Raw genomic sequence first — 21,217 nt, forward strand, 5'->3', positions numbered from 1 at the left:
ATAAGATGTTGTTCAATAGAGGAGGCAGACCCCGGGAGTGCAACTTGTCTGACAAAACCTCTATTGAGACTGCATCAAAAGCTCCCTTTATGTCTAGAAACACTGAAGCCATTTGCTCACGTTTTGCGTACGCCATTTGTATCTCTGAAGACAGCAAAGCAAGGCAATCGTTTGTCCCTTTGCCCCTTCGAAACCCAAATTGAGTATCTGAAAGGAGACCATTTGTTTCTACCCATTTGTCCAAACGAAACAATATCATTTTCTCCATCAATTTGCGTATACAAGACAACATCGCTATTGGACGGTAAGAGTTGGGATCAGACGCTGGTTTTCCGGGCTTTTGGATAGCAATGACTCTCACTTGTCTCCAATCTTGGGGAACAATGTTATGCTCCAAGAATTGATTAAATAAATTTAACAGGCGAAATTTTGCAGCATCCGGAAGGTTTTTCAACAAGTTAAATTTGATTTCATCAATTCCCGGAGCTGAATTGTTGCAAGAGAGGAGGGCAAGTGAGAATTCGACCATCGAAAAGCTTGAGTCTAGACCACTATCAGACCTATCAGGAGGCACGTTCCGGATTATTTTTTGCACAGGTGTAGAATCTGGACAGACTTTCCGTGCGAATTTAAATATCCACCTTTGTGAATATTCCTCACTTTCATTTGTAGATGATCGATTACGCATGCTTCGTGCCACTTTCCACAAAGTACTTAAGGATGTTTCACGCGATAACCCACTAACAAAATTCCTCCAATACGCCTTTTTCTTCCCCTTGGTTAACTTTTTAAACTGATTTTCAAGGGAAACGTAAGCTTCAAAATGGACAAGAGTTCCATGTTTTCGAAATTCTTTAAATGCTGTTGATTTGTCCTTATAAAGCTTAGAACACTGAGGGTCCCACCATGGATTAGGAGGCCTTCGATGAATAGATGATTCTGGGATGGGTTTTGTTTGAGCGTCAACTGCACTATCGTGTATCAGACAAGAAAGAAAGTGGTACTCCTCCAAAGGAGGTAAAACGTGCATAGAGTCGATGGCGGTTTTAATTGTGTCCGAGTACTTTTTCCAGTCGATGTGTCTTGTAAGGTCATATGTCATATTTATTGTGTTCGAAGAGCTGACCCCATTGGTGATAGTAATTTCGATAGGTAAGTGATCACTACCATTCGGATCATGGACTACCCAAGCAACCAGAATTCCCTTAAAAAGGTTCCATAGAAGCTTAATCAGCTCTCGTTGGTGTCTGAAGAGAATGCTAATCAGCCCAAAATTTAAGTTCTTAAAGCTACTTTCAAGTTCGTTTAGGTGGCTGTAGAGAACGCTATTCAGCTTCTAAGAGAATGTCAAGTAACTTCTACGCGCCGAAAAAAAAATCCAGTTGTCAGATTGCTCTGACAGCCAGATGACAGATTGCTAGATTGCCGGTCTATCATGGTCTATCTCATTGATTTCAATTTTAATTAACTTTTTTTTTATTACAAAAGCTACTTACCCTTACGAGAATTGAACCGCTGCTCTCTTGGTTGCCATGAAACTTACCAGCCTCTCGACCATTCCAGCAATAGTTCATTGCCACTGTAATAATTAGTATTTAAACTTAATGTCATTTGAGATCGCGTATTGGCGATGATGGAATCGGTTGGTCGATAGATTGTACTTTATTTAATTTAAGGACTTTCGGTACACTTAGTAAATAATAACAAAAATATTCATCATGATAAATTTATTTGAACCCTAAACATTACACAAAAGGCTAACTAAACATATGGACTGGAACTACTACCTACCACAGCAGCCTTGTCCTCCAGCAGAAAGTGGATGTTGTCCGTAACGACGGCACGATTCAGGCCGTTCCCAGCTGGATGTTTTCATATGCAAATTATGGGATGCCGTCCTGGAGAAAGGTTTTTCCTGAGCTGCCAGAATGCCAATTTTTATCCAAATCGCCAAAGGAAAGCAGATGCTCTCCTCGCAATCATGCGGATGGAAAAGATCTGAAAAAAAAATCACAACGATAGTGAAAATCAGAAAAATCCTTGCTAAACTTGTTATTTCAACCTTCGACGAATTTTTCTTTTCGCGTTGAACTTCATTGTAAATATCGTATTGATATAAACAAAACAAATACCATGACAAGAAATTGACAGACATTTTTGACATGTCGCTTAGATTTCCCATACAGGTTCTTTCAAACACCTTCAAGTATCTTAATGGTGCGTTTTGGAATGTTACGCGAACGTTATCGACCTTCTTGAAAGAAGTTCCATTAAAAGCGCTTAGAAGTCCCGTTATCGATAGTTTAACCTCTCAAAGGGCGATGGAAGTTCCTGAGTAACTTTTGCGCGACAAGAGTCACCTGAAGTTCCCGTAATACATTTTTTCAGCCAAATGTGAACTTCGGAGTTCCATCTTTAAGTAAAAACGAGACTTTTGGTTGCTTGGGTACCTTCCACTGGCAATCAAATGATAGTGAATTTGAGCAGAGTGAGAGGTCAATTGCACTTTGTCTTGCAGGAGGTTTAGGTACCCGTGTTTTTTCACCCGTGTTCAATACTGTCAAATTGAAACTGTCGCAAATGTCATAGATAAGAGTAGAACGACTATCGTCAATCTGTTCTCCCCAGACAGTTCCATGTGAATTGAAGTCACCCAGGATCAACCTTGGCTCAGGGAGCACTGAGCACAGGTCCTCTAGGTGATTTTGATCCACTGCAACTCTCTGAGGCCAGTACAAACTGACAACACATAAGTCCTTACCTCTTATTGTTGTATGACATGCAACAGCTTCAATTCCGCCTGATAAAGGAAGGTGAATTCTATAAAAAGAGTGGCACTTATTGATCCCCAAAAGCACCCCTCCATAAGAATCGTCACGATCCAGACGGATAATATTAAAATTGTGGAATGAGATGTTAGATTGAGAAGATAGCCAAGTTTCGGACAATGCAAAGATATCACAGTTTGTTTTATGAAGTAAATAATTCAATGAATCCAATTTTGGAATAAGACTACGACAATTCCACTGTAGTACAGTGATATCTCCGACCTCTCGGCGTAAATTAGCCATCGAGAGATACAAACACTGAAAGGAGGGGCCAAGTTTGCATCAATTGCTTTAAAAATGTCTTTAATACAGGAAGCATTGCAAATACAATGTCTTTCACGGGTTCTGATACATTAAAACACGAAAAAAATCCGTTCAAAATGTCAGTCAACTTAAAGAGCCCAGACTGAGTCGTTGATTCTGGCATCACGTTTGGGGTTTGGGTTTGCGAAGCTCCCGCAGCTGTTGGTTTATTCTGCAGTGGTGCATTTCCGCGGAAACCTGGAGGAACTTGTTTTTCCTTTTCAGCAGCAGTCGACTTTTTCTCGTTTCTATTTGAAGAGACAACCGTAGCTATTTTAGCTGGTATTTTCGGAGAAGGCGCCTTTGTTCGCTTCCGAGAGCCTCCTGCAACGAAGACTGGCTGAACTTCATCAGCCGTATCTGTGTCTTCATTGTCAACTGACAGCACAGAAAAAATGTTACTGGTCTGAGGTTGGACCGGTGGAGAGGCGCTCTTTAATATGGCGGCATAAGAACGCTTGGAGCGTTCTTTTAAAGAGCGCCTCTGTTTATCCCAGCTTGCCTGAAATGCCTCGCAGGAGGAGATATCATGGGGTGAGCCCCCGCAATAGACGCATTTCTGCTCAACTGCTGAGCATGCTCCTTCCCCATGATTCTCCCCACAATGCAAGCATCGCTTCTTGTTGCCGCAATGCGAAGCAGTATGCCCCAACTTGATGCAATTCTTGCATTGCATTGGGCGAGGCACATAAAGGCGTACTGGAAGCCTTAAAATTCCGTCAATCAAGACGTAATGAGGGAGGGCTGTTCCTGCAAATGTAACCCGAATCGAGGCTGAAGGCGAATACTTGGTAACGCCATCAACGACGGAGGCAGTCATGAGTTGGCGACAATCCAAGATTCCGACCGAAGTCGAATCAAGGCTCTTGAACTTACCTACGCCGTGAGACTTAACGTATTCAGCCTCCAAACTCGATTCGGTGATCACACCCTCGATCTCTACGTCTCGAGATGGAATATAGAGCTGATACTCTAAATTAAAAAAATTACTGGCAAGAATTCCGTTTGCGGCCTTCCGGTCGGCCACAACAACGCGCAATTTGTTCGGACGTACTTTGGAAACACTGGTAACGGAGGGCCACCTAGCCAGATCTTTCGTGATCTGCACTAAATTTAATGGTTTTCCGTTAGTTTTGGGCCGGATGAAAACCACCCCCGGCCCAGAAGAGGATGAATTATCAGGATAAACTCGGAGTCGAGTTGTCTTTTCCGCAGCTGCAGATGGAGTAGAAAGATCAACTGCCGGAAAAAGATGAGCATTCGAAGGACCAGCTACAGCTGAATCCTCCAGATGCTCCTCATCTTCATAAATGATTTTCTCACCATCTACATCTGGTGGGTCCGACCCCCCGCCTTCGCTCATATTTTGTGAAAATAAAAGCGAAGCTCAAATAGGTAGATATATAATAGAGAACAAATAGAATAAGAAATAGGGAAAAAAGAAAGAAAAAGTATCACAAACTTTATTTCCGATTTGATTGGCTCCTTCAGTGGTGGTCCCAACCACGTGGTCCTTCCTCGTTGTTTCAAGATGGCTACCACGTCTCGACTCAGCCTTGGGCGAAAATGACCAGTTTGATTATGATGATGATTATCAAGATGATGATGATGGGGAACGTTGTTCGCCAAACAATGGCGCCGGCCCTCGTGGTGGTCAAATGTTCTTGCGAATGCAGCTCGGCAAATAAAACCACTCAATCCGCCAAAACTCGGTTATTCCAACCCCGAATTTCATCTGCCTTTGGCAGGAAAACAATTGTCTTTGATTTACGCGGCACAAAATACCGTTTAAAGCGTCCGAACGGCACAATCTCCCGGATATATTGGACGAAACTCACACACTTGTTCGCGATGATCGAGAAACTGGAAAACGCGACTGTTCACGACGAGTGTTGCGAGACTAATGACAGTCGGAGTTATCCGTATAAAGTTTAACTGAAAAGCGGTTAGCGTGTATAAAACTGTCAGATTTTATACTGATTTGACAGATCGCACAAATTTCGCAGTTATGAGTGCGCAGTTCTATTTTTTGCGATGCGAATGGTATTATTTCCTATAATAGACTATTCACCGTACACAACTCCTTTTTTTAACTTCTCATATACGATTTGTTACATTTTAACGACAACATAATTGAATTCGACCAGCATATAAAGTATCAAAGACCAGCATTTATCGCATAAAAAATCTTCGTCATGCCAAATTAGTTAATTCTCAGACTATGGAAAAATGTGTTTTCAATAATGTAGATTGTTTTTTGTTTTGTCTGGGATTTTAACGCTCGTAATTAATTCAATCTCAATGAATACTAAGAATAATAATATTTCATTCCGATGACTTCATGTTTTGTCCTCTCTTGCAAAATAATGATTTGAAGATTGATTCAAGAATTTACTTCTTAACTTTTCAATGAAATTAGTGAGTAAGAGTGAATTTTTTAACTGTGTTTACTGCTCCGGCTAGCCTACCGCACGGAAGGCTACCGTCGCGCGATTAGAAATTTTCACAGTAACCGCAATATCTAGTTCCTTGCCGTTAGCGGGGTATACCGATTTTTTTTTGTGACATCCAAAATGGATTAAATTGCTTTTGGGGGTCTCTACAATTAAGGGAACGGTTGCTCAACACGGTTGTTCAGATGTTTAAAAATCCGCTTCACTGAAGTACACTTATCCAAATAAATTTAAAAAAATAGCCAAATCAACTTTACACGGGGTTATTCCGGCTATAAATCATTTCCGGAATTCAGATTTTTTCCGACATTCATGTTTCTGAGTTTCACTCAATTTTCTATCGATGAATTAACTGGATTTGGGGTAATCATCTAAACATTTCCATACTTGCTATGTGCAGTAAGCCAAAGAAGCCAGATAAATTTTCATCTGAACCAATCGGGACCTTATTACCCCGCACGACCTGCTCAGTTTACCCCGCTCTCGTTCACGGAATACCCTACTCTTATCATAATGTGTAAATCAATTATCCGGGGGAATTTTATTATCGACAGCAATATCCGACGATAAAAACAAACAAATATAACGGTATAATTACTCGCCAACCCCCCAAACCGTGAAGCCTTTGAACAGTCCGAAACCATCTCTCGGCCAGCTGATTGGAGCGTACTTATGAATCAGTGTGTTATTGTATGGCTTTCTGTTTTATCAGCACGTCTTATCAGAAGAGCTTGAACAGTTTTAGGTGGCCGCATATCGTTCAACTTTTGTTTGGGTTCAAATTACAACGAGCACAGTGCTTCGTAAAAAATCACGCCGGCCTCTCGTGAAAATGTTTTGGTTTCGATTTTTCAACACTGCTAAGTTATGATTCCGACGGAATGTTTTAGAGAGCTACGCAGCTATATTTACTTGCTGCGAATCGCTTGTGCCGTTTCTGGTTCTGTTTGTTTGTTTACCATTTGGTGTGGGGATAATTGATGACTAAGTCAACGGAGCCGATATTTCGCTCAATAGGATTCTCGCACACGATTCTTGGGAAAATTACTAGGATTTCTAGGAAAACAAATGGTTAAAATGTACTGTGATTGTTTGAATAAAATCCTTAAAGAATTAATGATTTATTCAGTTTAACAAACTCTCAATTTTCAATGGCAAATTCAAAAACAATCCCAATTAAGTAAGGAAAGATCCGCGGAGCCACTAGAACGGGCGAGTTTATTCAACTTGAAGCAGACAGTTCTGTGACAAGCAATCAACAAACTCACCTCACTCACTTTCATCAAACGTTCAATTTCGCTTCGACTAGGCACCTACTCTCGATTTTGTCCTGGCACTTACGTAGGTAGCACGTATTTGAATGCCATTTACATTTGGCTTATCTACCGGGTAGGTAGTCTTCTAGAAGGAAAAAAGTACACTTCAATCTCTTATCACTTTAATGGTAAACATGGTGGCTTTACCTCTGCCCGTTATAGATACGTCAAAGCATCATCGCGAACTCTAGGCTCATCACTCAAACGTAATAGAGGCGCTTATGCTTAGCACAGGTCTCCAATATGGATGGCTCTTTCTAGTCAATCGTTTTATTTATTGCTTGTTTTATACAACATCCTCACCGCACAGACCAAGCCTGGAGAGGAGGCCATAGATTATCACTTTCGGTCCTAATCGTGTGTTGTCGGATTATGGGGTGTTGATTCGGGACACCAATTCCCATTGACGTAATACATACCATACTGGCTGAGATGATGATAGCCATTAAACAGTTGATTGAATAAGATTGAATCAGTTTTCAAACTTGGTGGATCCTTAGAATTTTGAGGTTGTAATAAAAACTTTAGAGCAGATTTAAATCCCCTTTTTTGATAATTAAATTACCCGAACTTTAAATGTTCTGTACGTAGAATTTTCGTTGTTATCCTTGGGCACAACTTGAATGCTGTTAGCGGCATATCACTCCATGTTCTTTCTTCCATAATGGCTGAAACCGGCTAAAACAGCACAAACAAGTCATTTTTCTTCAGAAAAGACAGCAAACGCTCTTGAAGACATTCTTTCACGTAAATTTCCTGGTAGACGCGTCCCGGTTGCTACGATAATGTCGCTTTTCAAGTCACATGTACAGATAGCTTGCCAAGCGAGATATTTCTTGGCAAACTTTGATAGTCTAAAATGCTTGAAAATGTCTGCCACCTTTCCCCTTCCGATTGTTGACAATACTCTTTTCCAGGAAGTTGTCTGAAGTCTGCCTTGGCGTAGGATTCGTCGTCCATTACCACGCAATCAAATTTTATCAACAATGTCGTATACAGTTTCCGAGATCTTGTTTTTGCCGTAGGGGAACCGGGGATAAGACCGTCACCCTCGAAGTTTTACTAGAAAACCTGGGTTTTTAGTGTTTTTAAACACTGTACATGTTAGTATTTCTAAGACATACCCATCGTGCAGCGTCAAACGTCAAAATAATAAACAAAACAATCCAGAGTGCCGCTGATCCGCTATCCATTGTAATTTTTCGCGGGTGGTATTTAAGGTTTAATTTGTGAAAAAAGCTTCAAATCCGTTGTTGTTGGTGTGCAGTTGGTATCTTTTCTTGTTGGTTTTCGCTGAGATTCAAGTTGAGGTAAGTCAAATCTATAAAGTGGTACAAATACTATTTTAAAGAATATGCATTTTGTGGGATAAAACCGTCATTCTTTGAGTGGGATAAGCCCTTCATAGGTGTTACTGAAACATATTTTCTCCTGTTTCAGATACCTGGCAAGTACCAAAGCACTATCCGTGGTAGTTGGACCCAAGAGAGCCTTACCCTTGTGAAAGAGGCTATCGTTTTTGGGGCTTCTGTCAAACGTGCCTCCAAGACTTTTGGAATCTCCAGGACCACATTACAGGATCATATGTCGAGGAAGGTGGCAAGCTCGAAACTAGTGAGAAGATGTGTCACTTGAAGGGAAATAAATCAAGTCAGACAACTTGCCATTCCATGTCTTATGACAGTAGAAATTCCATGTATTTAAGATATTGGCAATTTAAAACCTTCCTGTTTGATGGAAAAAAATTCTAAAAAAAAAGTTGCTTAGCACTACGCATACCTACACTTTGTATTCATACCTCAAGCGGGCAAATAATGTCTTACACTGTTTTCGCTAAAACTCTTTTGTTTCTCAACCGATTTCCACAAAATTTATATTTTTTTAAAGCTTATAACTCAGCTTAGACTCAAATATGTTTCTCAGACAAATTTCAGCTACAATCAATTATTTCAAAGTTATTTAAAGTTCAAAAAAAAATTTATTAAAAAACATGCTTCAGGAAAATGGCTGTAAATTAGTTATTCAGTGCTCAAAAACTATTTCACTTAGTGCCTGAGAAAGCTGAAGTTAGAAGCTATATGTTGTACATATGGGAATTTTTTTTGAAATTTTTGTTAAGTACATGACCTCAAGAAATGTAAAAAAGTTGTGTAAAACCTGTACTTTTCAATCAATCAACCGCTAAAGCTGTCCTTGTTATAGTAGAAAAATTTTAAAAAGTAAATTGGAAAGTTGATGCAATTTGTCACATTTTGGTTTAGCATATAAAACTATATGCTAAAGAAAGCATATTTCATACCGATTCTAGTGCTGTGACTGTATTGGCGGTGCGATGCTTTTTTCCATATGTGCAACATATAGCTTCTAACTTCAGCTTTCTCAGACACTTTTTTTTAGGCACTGAATAACTAATTTACAGCCATTTTCCTGAAGCATGTTTTTTTAGAAATTTTTTTTTTCGGACTTTAAATAACTTTAAAATAATTGATTGTAGCTGAAATTTGTCTGATAAACATACTTGAATCACATTATAAGCTTTAAAAAAATATAAATTTTGTTGAAATCGGTTAAGAAATAAGAGAGTTTTAGCGAAAACAGCCGTCTTTAGACCGCTCGCGGTATGAATAGATTATTTGTTTATTTTGTTTATTTTCATCAACAGATCACATATTGATCCAAATGATAGGTTAAAAATTAAAGACAAACTGAATTTACCCTATACTATACTTAAAGCACTAAGGATTCTTCTTCGGAATAATTCCCTCGAAACGTCAAAATCAAAATGGTCGGAGAAGCGGTTAAACGTCCTTATTGCACCAATTAGCGCTGTATTAGCTCCGTAGTTATTCTGTCGGAGAGGAGCAAAGAGCTGAAGATTACGATTCCTCAAGCCACGGGATCGCACGCTGAGTTGGAGTGCTTCTAGCAGTGCAGGGCAGTCGATTCTAGACGAAAGCAGATCGGCAACAATAGAGGCCCGTGTTGCGGTCCGGCGGGCCTGCAGCGTGTCGATGTCGATAAGGCGGCAGCGGCTTTCGTAGCTGGGGAGTCGGAACGGGTCTTGCCAGTTCAGGTTCCGGAGAGCGAAGCGCAAAAAACGCCTCTGGATGGCCTCGATACGCTCCGAGCCATTTTGGTAGAAGGGGCACCATACAGCCGAGGCATATTCGAGGGACGATCGAACCAAGCTGCAGTAAAGACTCTTGAGGCAATAAATATCCTTAAAGTCTTTTGTCATGCGGAATAAAAAACCCAGGCATCTGGAAGCTTTATCGACGATGTAGTTTGTGTGGATCTTGAAATCCAGCCGTTCGTCCAGGATCACACCAAGGTCTTTCATATGCTCAACTCGTGCAATTGCCTCATGTCCAAGAAAATAATCAGCCGATAGCGGTAGCCCCTTGCGTGAAAACGAAATTACCGTACATTTGTTGCGATTCAAGGGAAGGCAATTGACATCACACCAGGCGGCGAAGATGTTAAACTGGCTCTGTAATACGTTGACATCTTCGGGGCTGTTAATGGATTGAAACAATTTCAAGTCGTCGGCATACGCCAGTTTTGGTCCATAGAGAAGCAACAGCACGTCGTTGAAGTAGATCAGGAATATGATGGGTCCTAGGTGGCTCCCTTGAGCAGGGTGGCCAGCGAGTTTCCATTTTCAAATTCCCGATTTTTTCCCGGTTTTTTGATCGAGATTTTATGATATTCTCAGTTTTGAAATACATGAATGTGTTAAGCAGGGTTTTTTCTAAACTAAAATAAGCCCTTATTTTCAATGTCAAACGTAAGAATATTCTGATAACCATGATGTTTGTTGGGATTTCTACAGAAAATTGTTTAACAAAGGATGAAGAAAATAATTGAGGCCTTCGAATCAGAGGGTGAGGTTCCAAAATCACCAACTTTGAGTTAAGTACATATACCAATCAATTCTTCATATCTCAATCTACATCTGCTGCAAAACTCTGATTTTTTGATAATTTGGTACTCCAGAAGAGGCACGGAATTGATCGGAAAATGATTCACCTGATCGTACAATAAGTTTCCATCCTACCAGGTAGCTATGGAACCATTCCAGTAAAGAGCCGCAAATACCGATACGATCTAGTTTGGCTATGGCTATTTTGTGGTTTACCTTGTCGAAAGCTGCGGTCAGGTCGGTGTAGATTACGTCGGTTTGAGATCCCATGGCAAAACTGTCTTGCACGGAAGATGTGAACGTCAACAGGTTTGTTGTCGTAGAGCGTTTGGGCATGAATCCATGTTGTTCGTTAGAGAAATAAAAATTGCAATACGAGAAAAATGGATCTAGTACAACCAGCTCAAACAGTTTGGCGATCGCACATAGGGCAGAAATACCGCGATAATTGTTAACGTTCCTCCTGTCACCTTTTTTGTAGACCGGAAACATGTAAGCCTCTTTCCAAATGGAAGGGAACGTGGATTCCGTGAGCGATGATTGGAAGATTCGTTTTATAGGAGTCAGCATATGTGATATATAGCGTTTTAGAAAAGTCGCTGGAATGCCATCCGGACCTGCAGAAACACTGGATTTCAGCTTAGCAGTCGCCTTCAGGATGGTATCGTCATCGATTACGATGTGATGAAAGGAAGTGCTCTGACGTGGGACGTTACTAGCCGCCATAGTCAACTGGTCCGTGGATATTGAACCAGAATCAAAAGTACTACGGAATTTGTCAGCGAAGAGGTTACAAATATCAAGGTCTGAGGTCGCCGACTTGTCTTCCAAAAACATGTAGGACGGTAAGCCCGATTCTTTCCGTTGGTCCTTAATGTACTGCCAAAACGATTTGGGTCTAGTTTTAAAACCACGCTGAATCCGGATAAGATAGCCCTGGTAACAACGCGTGCTTACTTTTTTATAAGCTGCGTTAAGTTTGCGATACTGGTTTTTGGCGTGGAGAGACTTGTGCCTCAAGTAGTAGCGGAGGGCTTTGTTCTTGAGTGCTTTCATTTGTCGCAACTCTTTCGTGACCCAGGGAGCACGTAGGTCAGAGGCTTCTGAGCGTTTTGGTACGTGACGATCGATGATGTAGTTGATGATATGGGAGAACTTCATAGCAGCGGCGTTTGGATCGGAAAATTCGAGCTCAGAATTCCAGTCGATGGCGTCAAGCGTTTGTGAAATAGCGACAAAATCGGCGTTCTTGAAATCGAGAAAAAAAGATGCCGGCTTCTTGATAGGAGTCACAACTTCAGAGATTTCAAGAGAAAGCAGCAGTGCCGGGTGGTGAGGAACAAGCTTAACCAGAGGCGCAGGAGCCAGTTCAATCACGAAAAATGTACTTGCCTGTTTGTGCAGGCTGGAGAACCTCATCGCCGCAATCGAACTCAGGGCCGGGACGACTGATGCCGCTGGCAGGAATCAGGGCGACTGAGTCGAAGGGCTCCGAGGTCTCCGTAAAGCCTGGCTTGTTGCGTCCCGGTGAAGAAGCCCGTGAAGAAGCGAGGATTTGAGGATGTTCGTGGAAGTTAACACGACAGCTGTTGGAAGGTTCGGATGACGAGAAACTCGAGAGTCTTATGCGGTTGCTTGTCGAGGCTAAAGAAGACTCGTTGTCCATTCTCGGTAAACCATAGGTAGAGGCGTTCAGTGAATTGGTGCCGAGGAGTAGAACTGCCAGGAGTCTCCATGGATGGCGCAACTGGTGAGAAAGTGACAGCAGGATTTAAAGGGTTTTTTGAACCAAAATCCTCGAATTCTCGGAATAATATTCCAGCAGGCCAAGTCTTTGGGGAAAGCGCAGTGTCTTTCAACTTAGGATCCACCCCAACTTTGAAAGAAATTGATCTGAGCGTGGAAACATCAACATCCTTTCGAACCAGGGCATGAACTTCAGCTGATTCGCATTGGAGACTACGGACATTCCATTACGAACTCTTCGATATCTTTGGCCGTAACACTATTTTGCAATCGAGCCAGATAGATCCAAAACTTTCTTTCGCGAGGAGCAACCGTCGCAATAGTTTTTACGGTAGTTTTTCTTCTAGTCTAGTAGGGCGAACGTTTAGAATTTTATCAAGCTTCGAGTTGGTCGCAGCAATTTCAGACTTCATATCAGCAACTAACGAAGCCTGGCTCTTCCACATGTCCGCAATAAGAGTTTCGTAGCTGTCCAAAGATCGACGAAAAGCAGCATTTTTTAGAAGTTTACAACATTCGTCACAAACCCAGAGCAGATTTCTGTTGTCAGCCTTCGACTTGAGGTGCGACGAAAGCAACCCCGCACACTTTAAGTGAAACGCCAGGCTGCAAAGGCCCTGACAAAGAATGCTGTCGGAGTCGCTCGTCGGTTTAGCGCATTTATCGCAAGCCATATCGCTTGATGACATTTGCGTCAAAACTCAATAATTGTACAGTGCACAATAAAAAATTGAGTTGCACTAAACTGATTTGAACACAGTTCCTCGTCTGTTTGAAACAGTATCTGTGCCACGTTCAGAGCGGGATCGGATCAAAACAAAACGAAAAACAACCGCAAATGATACGGATTTCGATCGGGGTAATCGCGGCTCGAGAACGACGGATCGGTTGGCAAATCACTTCGCACTGCAGCACCAGGAGAAGAACAACACGTGAAGCAAAAACGGGACGGATAAAATTGCACAAAACACTACGAAAACACGGTAGAAAACGGAGCTTTGTAACTGTAAGTACACACTTGTTTCACTTGACTCGTCTGGGTATACCACATGCATTATTCGAAAACCACAACACTTAGAAAAATTGCAAAAATACTTGCAATTATAAACATAAAAAAAGTCATAGAGTTAAACTTGCGAAAAAAAATTTATTAGGCGTAATCATCATTTAAAGTTCCAAAACCGTCATTTGACCGCCTCCTGTACGTTTAGTGTTAACGCCAGTATGTGTAACACCTCTCCCCCTATACCCGAACCAACTCTCTTCCACGTACACTGCCGGCCAAAAGTTTGGGATCACCCGCCTAAAAACATGCAAATTTTGATCGTTCATATCTCAGCCGTCTTAGGACATATTGCAAATCTTCTGATCTCATTTGAAAGATAATGAGCAATAGCTATTTCGGAGGTAATTTGCCCATAAATAATGTTTTAGTTTTGCACCTAAAACTTAACCTAAAGTTAGAGCATTTTCAAAAAAACGCACTCAATATTCAAAGCCGATCATCTCGCGATAGGGTGGACCAAATTTGAGTTGCATTAGAATCCTTATTCTATACTTCTCAAAATACAATCAAAAAATTTTGTGCAAAAATTTAAGAATGTACTTTTAATTAATAAAATAGACACTTAAGTTATCGTCCAAAAGTTTGGGATCACCCCTCAGTATGGTGTATTGACCAAACACATGCAAATTTATCTCATTCATATCTTTCTTATCTAACATCGTATTGCAGATCTGAAGGGTGCATTTGAAAGCTTAGGAATTGTTGTTTTTCCATAAATTCATACAAAAATTATATTTTTAAGTGATAACCATAAACAATTTACTTGCAATTAATTGTTTTTTGAAAATTCACCCTTATGATTGTGAATTTTTTATGGTTATGGATTTAAAATATAATTTTTTTAATGAATTTATGAAAAAACAACAATTCCTAAGCTTTCAAATGCACCCTTCAGATCTGCAATACGATGTTAGATGAGAAAGATATGAATGAGATAAATTTGCATGTTTTTGAAAAAATGATCCCAAACTTTTGCTCGATACACCATACTAGGGGTGATCCCAAACTTTTGGACGATAACTTAAGTGTCTATTTTATTAATTAAAAGTACATTCTTAAATTTTTGCACAAAATTTTTTGATTGTGTTTTGAGAAGTATAGAATAAGGATTCTAATGCAACTCAAATTTTGAAATTTGGTCCACCCTATCGCGAGATGATCGGCTTTGTATATTGAGTGCGTTTTTTCGAAAATGCTCTAACTTTAGGTTAAGTTTTAGGTGCAAAACTAAAACATTATTTCTGGGTAAAATAACTCCGAAATAGCTACTGCTTATTATCTTTCAAATGAGTTCAGAAGATTTGCAATATGTCCTAAGACGGCTGAGATATGTACGATCAAAATTTGCATGTTTTTTAGCGGGTGATCCCAAACTTTTGGCCGGCAGTGTAACTGTCGACGAGGAATGTGGACTCCTAAAATATTTAACATCACTTGAGCTTATCACTGAATTCAAGTGTAATTTTATGTGTCGGGTGATAGGTATATATAATGTCTAATTTCTTGATTTCATATTTTGGAACTTGTTTCGGTAAAATCTCCGGAATCGGTAAACTGATAAATGCCATACTTATCTGCATCGTACACAATAATAATATCTTTCATTGAGCGGTTTTTGGATGTAAATCGGTTAAGTTTATGTTGAGAAAATTAATCACCAATTTCAGGTGCCTGTCTTGTCCCTACTAGTTTATGAATACTATTTTTGTCACTTTTTTTATAAATTAATACTAAACTTATAAAAAAACGGTTTGAAATCACTGACAGCGTAGATATCTTATTGAAGACAACCTAGGCAATGATTTTGTGAAGGAAATTTCAGTTCTTTCTAAATCATCATTTTCCTCAGGGGGCGGGCTTACCCTTAGTTCCCCTCACAGTCGAACGGCATCATTTCATGGCAATCGACGGAGTGCGAATCGTAGGAACAATAAACATCTTCAAAGTCTGCAGTATTCCTACGGATGAAACCAAAAATGACAAAACCTTTTGCATCACTCGTTCCATTTCCACTGTATCCATTGCATAGTTAAAACGTAACGGTTCGCTCCTTTTACAGAACGTAATGCATCTGCGTTTACTAGCATTAGCTACCATTTCATGACATCTGCATCAATTTAGGAGAGTCGAGATGGCTGCTTGAAGTGCTGCACAGTCCATAAGTGGTTCAATATTGCTGAACATCTTAAGGTCGTCCGCGTACATCAGCTTTGAAGATTTGAGTATCCAAGCCGGTTCGTTTACAAAAATAATAAAAATGAGTGGTCCTAAGTGGCTTCCCTGAGGGACGCCAGAGGGGACTACAAATGGCTGAGACTGGATACCCCGTAAGTTTATAAATGCTCGTCTTTTTGTCAGGTACGAGAGCAGCCACCTTGTAGACCACGATGGGAAGCCCTAACGTATAATTTTACCGATTGCGATCTCATGAGGAACCTTATCAAATGCTTTGAAAATTCTATATAGATGGCGTCTACTTGTTGCTTTTTGCTAAGTGCTGTTTAGCGGAATAGCTCATAAGAATTGAACCCGTATATCTATTCTCCATGAAGCCGTGTTGATATTCAGATAAAATTGGTTTAGCAGCATTATAGTCTCTTGTAGAGAAGTGTTTCAAAAACTTTCGACAGGCAACAGAGTATCGAAATGGGTCTATAATTCGCCACTCCATGAATATTTCCCGATTTATGGATTGGAGGAGTTATGGCAGTGGTCTTCCATCATACCATCATTTAGAGATCTGCCTGCCTACCTAAGGGTCTGACGCCTATTGACCGACGCATAGGGCTGAGATAAAAGACCTCCACTGCTGGCGATCCGGAGCCAGGATCTTAACTTACTGCCAGCCAAGGTTCTCGTCAATTGTGCGGATTTCAGCGGACTACGCCGCCACGAGCTTCTGGGCCTGCCTCTTCTTCGATGCCCATCTGGATTCCAGTCAAGCGCCTCTCTGCAAATCTCGTTTTCATCTCTTCGCAGCGATTTCGATTTAGAGATCGATTGAATATAAATCATGCGCAGTGGTTCGGCGAGTGTTTCTACGATCGCTAGTATAAGACACGGTGGAATACTGTCCAGGTCGGGTCCTTTTGCTGGATCAACAACTTTAAGGGCTGTCAAGACTTCACGGTTGGTTAGAATAGGCTGAGGAGGGTTTATGTCAAAGCTAGGCAATGCTTCGGAATACTCGTTGACGGCAGGTGGGCTTTGTGAAGGGTAAACACTCTTGAAGAATTCAGCGAACAGACCAGCCGATTAACGGGTTGTTTCAGATGATCGACCGTCAAATGAGACTCGCAACGGAAAACTGCTGAAGGAACGTCGAGATTTTATGAATTTCCAGAATTTTGATGGCTTATTTTCCACTTCCCGTTCCATATTATTGATAAATCTTCTGAATACGGTATTACGTAGCGCTGAGTATTCGGCTTCCATTGAGGCGTGGTCAGTTTTTTTTTTTTTTTGCTGCAGTTTTGTTCCAAAAATATCGTATACGTATTCTGCACAATCTATTACGAGAACGGCGAAGCTATGTGTTCCACCACGGCTGTTTGTATGATTTTCGGGAAGGACATTTTCAGTTCAACCCAAAATCCGGTTGAATCCGGGCAAATTATAAAAAACAGAATATAAATAAAAAAAAATTAGAATAACTCAATTTGATTTTTTTTTTAGATTTTACAAGTAAAGTGAATAAATCCGGGCAAAATCTGGGCTTTTTCAACGAAATCCGGGCAACCGGACTTTCCTCAAATTTGGTGTCAAATATCCGGGAAATTGCTCCAATGAGCTTTTATTTAAATTCAAGATGTAATTTCACCCTGCTTGAACTTGAATTTCCAAACTTTTTAGGAGGTTCTCTCCACTCCTAATTCTCTTTTCAAATTGTTTGTATTTTAATTTTTCAAAGTGTTTACCGGTTTTCCCAACTTGCTTTTTACAATTTTTAACACTGAATTTACTTGCATTTTATTTTTCTAAAGTGTTTGAAAGGTTTTTCCAACTCGCTTTTTACAGTACCTAAGAAAGCTGTGCTCCCAATACGCTATTTAACCATTTGATTGACTTTACAGTTTTTAACCCACCTTAACGTCCTCAATTGACAGGTACTGGCAGGTAAACTAAAAAACGCTTTGTTTTGTTACTTTTTAATCTTCATCAAAAACTAACAATTTCTATGAACAACATAAGAGCAACTGAATCTTGATGAGTGCACTTGCACTTGGGAACGAACCATCATCGAGAGGAAAGAAGGCAACGTCAAAGCACGTGTACGGCATAAAAATAATAATAATGGAAAAACTAATAGAATGGTGGTAAACAACTTGCACTCATTTTGCTGATTTTTACCACCCCTGCCCGGGTAGAACGAGAAATTGATTTGCCACATTCAGAGAGTTGTGAAGTGTCGTCACTGTACTACCCGACAGTATCCTTGAACTTGAAATATGAAAAAAATGACAGAAAATATGAAGAACACCCTCCTCAGTCCCCAGTCCCATGATTTATAGGTTATGAATAGGGCGCTTGCTAGTGGATGCAAGTGCTGCCGTCCGTCGTTTTCTCTCGTTTTTGTAGTCAGCGATGGATGGCATGAATGGAAAAATGTGGTCCAACAAGAAGTGAGTTGCATCGGATCGGATGATGTGCGGGTGCAGCTGACGTTTTACTGCTGCTGCTATTGCGCAACAAGCGAAGAATTACGCCCGCCCAACTTGGGTGCTCTTATTCAGAGCTAAGTACAGTAAGGTTTTTTTTTACACTGATATACGTACCGCGTAAAAAAAAACCGTGTAAAAAAAAAACCGTGTTAATTCCCGAAAACCGTGTAAAAAAAAACCGTGTTAATTCCCGAAAACCGTGTAAAAAAAGACCATTCGAATTCTGCAGCTCTGAAGTACTGACACTTAAGACCTGAGACCTGAGACTTGAGACTTGAGACCTGGACTTGAGAATGTAGACTAGTGACATGAGACCTGAGACTTTAGACATGACACCTGAGACCTAAGTCCAGGGACCTGAGATCTGAGACATGAGACCTGAGACCTGAAGAATGAGACCAAAGTCATGGGACAATAGACCTAAGACCTGAGACTAGAAACCTAAGACATAAAACACGAGACCTGAGACATGAAGCATGGGACCTGAGACATGGCACCTGAGACCTGAGACCTGAGACATGAGACATGAGATATGAGACCTGAGGTATGAGACAAGAGCCATGAAAGATTAGACCTGAGACATGAGACTTTAGACCTGAGACAAGCTACTAGTATTATTACCGCGAAAAATTATATTAGCTCCGATTTCATCTTGCGACCCCTCTAGTGAAAGGGTTTGACTTGTAGGTGACGAAAAATAGTGTCGCGACATCGCTAGTACAAGCTACTAGTTTTAGTACCGCGATAAATTAGTTTAGCTCCGATTTCAACTTTCGACCGGTCAAGTGAAAGGGTTTGTTTTGTAGATGACGAAAAATAGTGTCGCGACTTCGCTAGTACAAGCTACTAGGGTTAGTACCGCGAGAAATTAGTTGAGCTCCGATTGAGACTTGCGACCCCTCTAGTGGAAAGGTTGACTTGTAGGGGACGATAAATAGTGTCGCGAGTTCGCTAGTACAAGCTACTAATGTTAGTACCGCGATAAATTGGTTAAGCTCCGATTTAGACTTGCGACCCCTCTAGTGAAAGGGTTTGACTTGTAGGGGACGAAAAATAGTGTCGCGAGTTCGCTAGTACAAGCTACTAGTGTTAGTACCGCGATAAATTGGTTAAGCTCCGATTTAGACTTGCGACCCCTCTAGTGAAAGGGTTTGACTTGTTGGTGACGAAAAATAGTATCGCGAAATCGCTAGTACAAGCTACTAGGGTTAGTACCGATAGAAATAATATTAGCTCCGATTTCAACTTGCGACCCCTCTAGTGAAAGGGTTTGACTTGTGGGTGACGAAAAATAGTGTCGCGACATCGCTAGTACAAGCTACTAGTGTTAGTACCGCGATAAATTAGTTTAGCTCCGATTTCAACTTTCGACCGGTCAAGTGAAAGGGTTTGACTTGTAGATGACGAAAAATAGTATCGCGAGTTCGCTAGTACAATCTACTAGGGCTAGTACCGCGAGAAATTGGTTAAGCTCCGATTTAGACTTGCGACCCCTCTAGTGAAAGGGTTCGACTTGTTGGTGACGAAAAATAGTGTCGCGACTTTGCTAGTACAAGCTACTAGGGTTAGTACCGATAGAAATAAGATTAGCTCCGATTTCAACTTTCGACCGGTCAAATGAAAGGGTTTGACTTGTAGGTGACGAAAAATAGTGTCGCGACTTCGCTAAAACAAGCTACTAGGGTTTGTACAGGTAGAAATTAGTTTCAACCCTAGAGCTTGTACTAGCGAGCTCGCGACACTATTTTTCATCACCTTAAAGTGAAGCCCTTTCACTTGAACGATCGAAAGTTGAAATCGGAGCTAATCTAATTTCTACCGGTACTTACCCTAGTAGCTTGTACTAGCGAAGTCGCGACAATATTTTTCGTTACCTACAAGTCAAACCATTACATTTGACCGGTCGAAAGTTGAAATCGGAGCTTAACTAATTTTTCGCGGTACTAACACTAGTAGCTTGTACTAGCGAACTCGCGATACTATTTTTCGTCACCAACAAGTCAAACCCTTTCACTAGAGGGGTCGCAAGTTGAAATCGGAGCTAATATTATTTCTATCGGTACTAACACTAGTAGCTTGTACTAACGAAGTCGCGACACTATTTTTCGTCACCAACAAGTCAAACCCTTTCACTAGAGGGGTCGCAAGTCTAAATCGGAGCTTAACTAATTTCTCGCGGTACTAGCCCTAGTAGCTTGTACTAGCGAAGTCGCGACACTATTTTTCGTCACCTACAAGTCAAACCCTTTCACTTGACCGGTCGAAAGTTGAAATCGGAGCTTAACTAATTAATCGCGGTACTAACACTAGTAGCTTGTACTAGCGAACTCGCGATACTATTTTTCGTCACCAACAAGTCAAACCCTTTCACTAGAGGGGTCGCATGTCTAAATCGGAGCTTAACTAATTTCTCGCGGTACTAACCCTAGTAGCTTGTACTAGCGAAGTCGTGACACTATTTTTCGTCCCCAACAAGTCAAACCCTTTCACTAGAGGGGTTGCAAGTTGAAATCGGAGCTTAACTAATTTTTCGCGGTACTAACACTAGTAGCTTGTACTAGCGAAGTCGCGACACTATTTTTCGTCACCCACAAGTCAAACCCTTTCAATAGAGGGGTCGCATGTTGAAATCGGAGCTAAACTTATTTCTCGCGGTACTAATTCTAGTAGCTTGTCTCCGGTCTCAGGTCCAAAGTCTCATGTCTCAGGTCTCAGGTCTCATGTTTCATGGCTCTTGTCTCATGCCTCAGGTCTCATGTCTTATGTCTCATGCCTCATGTGTCATGTCCCATGTCTCAGGTCTAAAGTCTCATGTTTCATGGCTCTTGTCTCATGTCTCAGGTCTCAGGTCTCAGGTCTCATGTCTCATGCTGAGGTCTCAAGTCTAATATCCCCTGTCTCAGTTTCCAGGTCTCAGGTCCC

General features: G+C 40.9%; 1 protein-coding gene and 1 long non-coding RNA gene across 4 annotated transcripts in view; both read right to left on the reverse strand.

Moving 5' to 3' along the window:
* The window catches only part of LOC129749707 (6-phosphofructo-2-kinase/fructose-2,6-bisphosphatase), a 140,940-nt gene that overhangs the window by 89,881 nt on the left and 29,842 nt on the right, over nucleotides 1-21,217 (reverse strand). The gene's annotated exons all lie outside the window — the stretch shown is intronic.
* Nucleotides 1,368-21,217, reverse strand: part of LOC129749711 (uncharacterized) — a 39,250-nt gene continuing 19,400 nt past the window's right edge. Inside the window, exon 3 of one of the 2 annotated variants that reach the window (XR_008738138.1) lies at nucleotides 1,368-1,998. This is a non-coding gene — a long non-coding RNA (uncharacterized LOC129749711). Of the gene's footprint in view, nucleotides 1,999-6,914; nucleotides 6,986-21,217 lie in introns of those variants that run through there. The other variant, XR_008738139.1, reaches the window with a different exon arrangement.

This window comes from Uranotaenia lowii, chromosome 2 (genome assembly GCF_029784155.1).
Source record: "Uranotaenia lowii strain MFRU-FL chromosome 2, ASM2978415v1, whole genome shotgun sequence".
NCBI lineage: Eukaryota > Metazoa > Arthropoda > Insecta > Diptera > Culicidae > Uranotaenia > Uranotaenia lowii.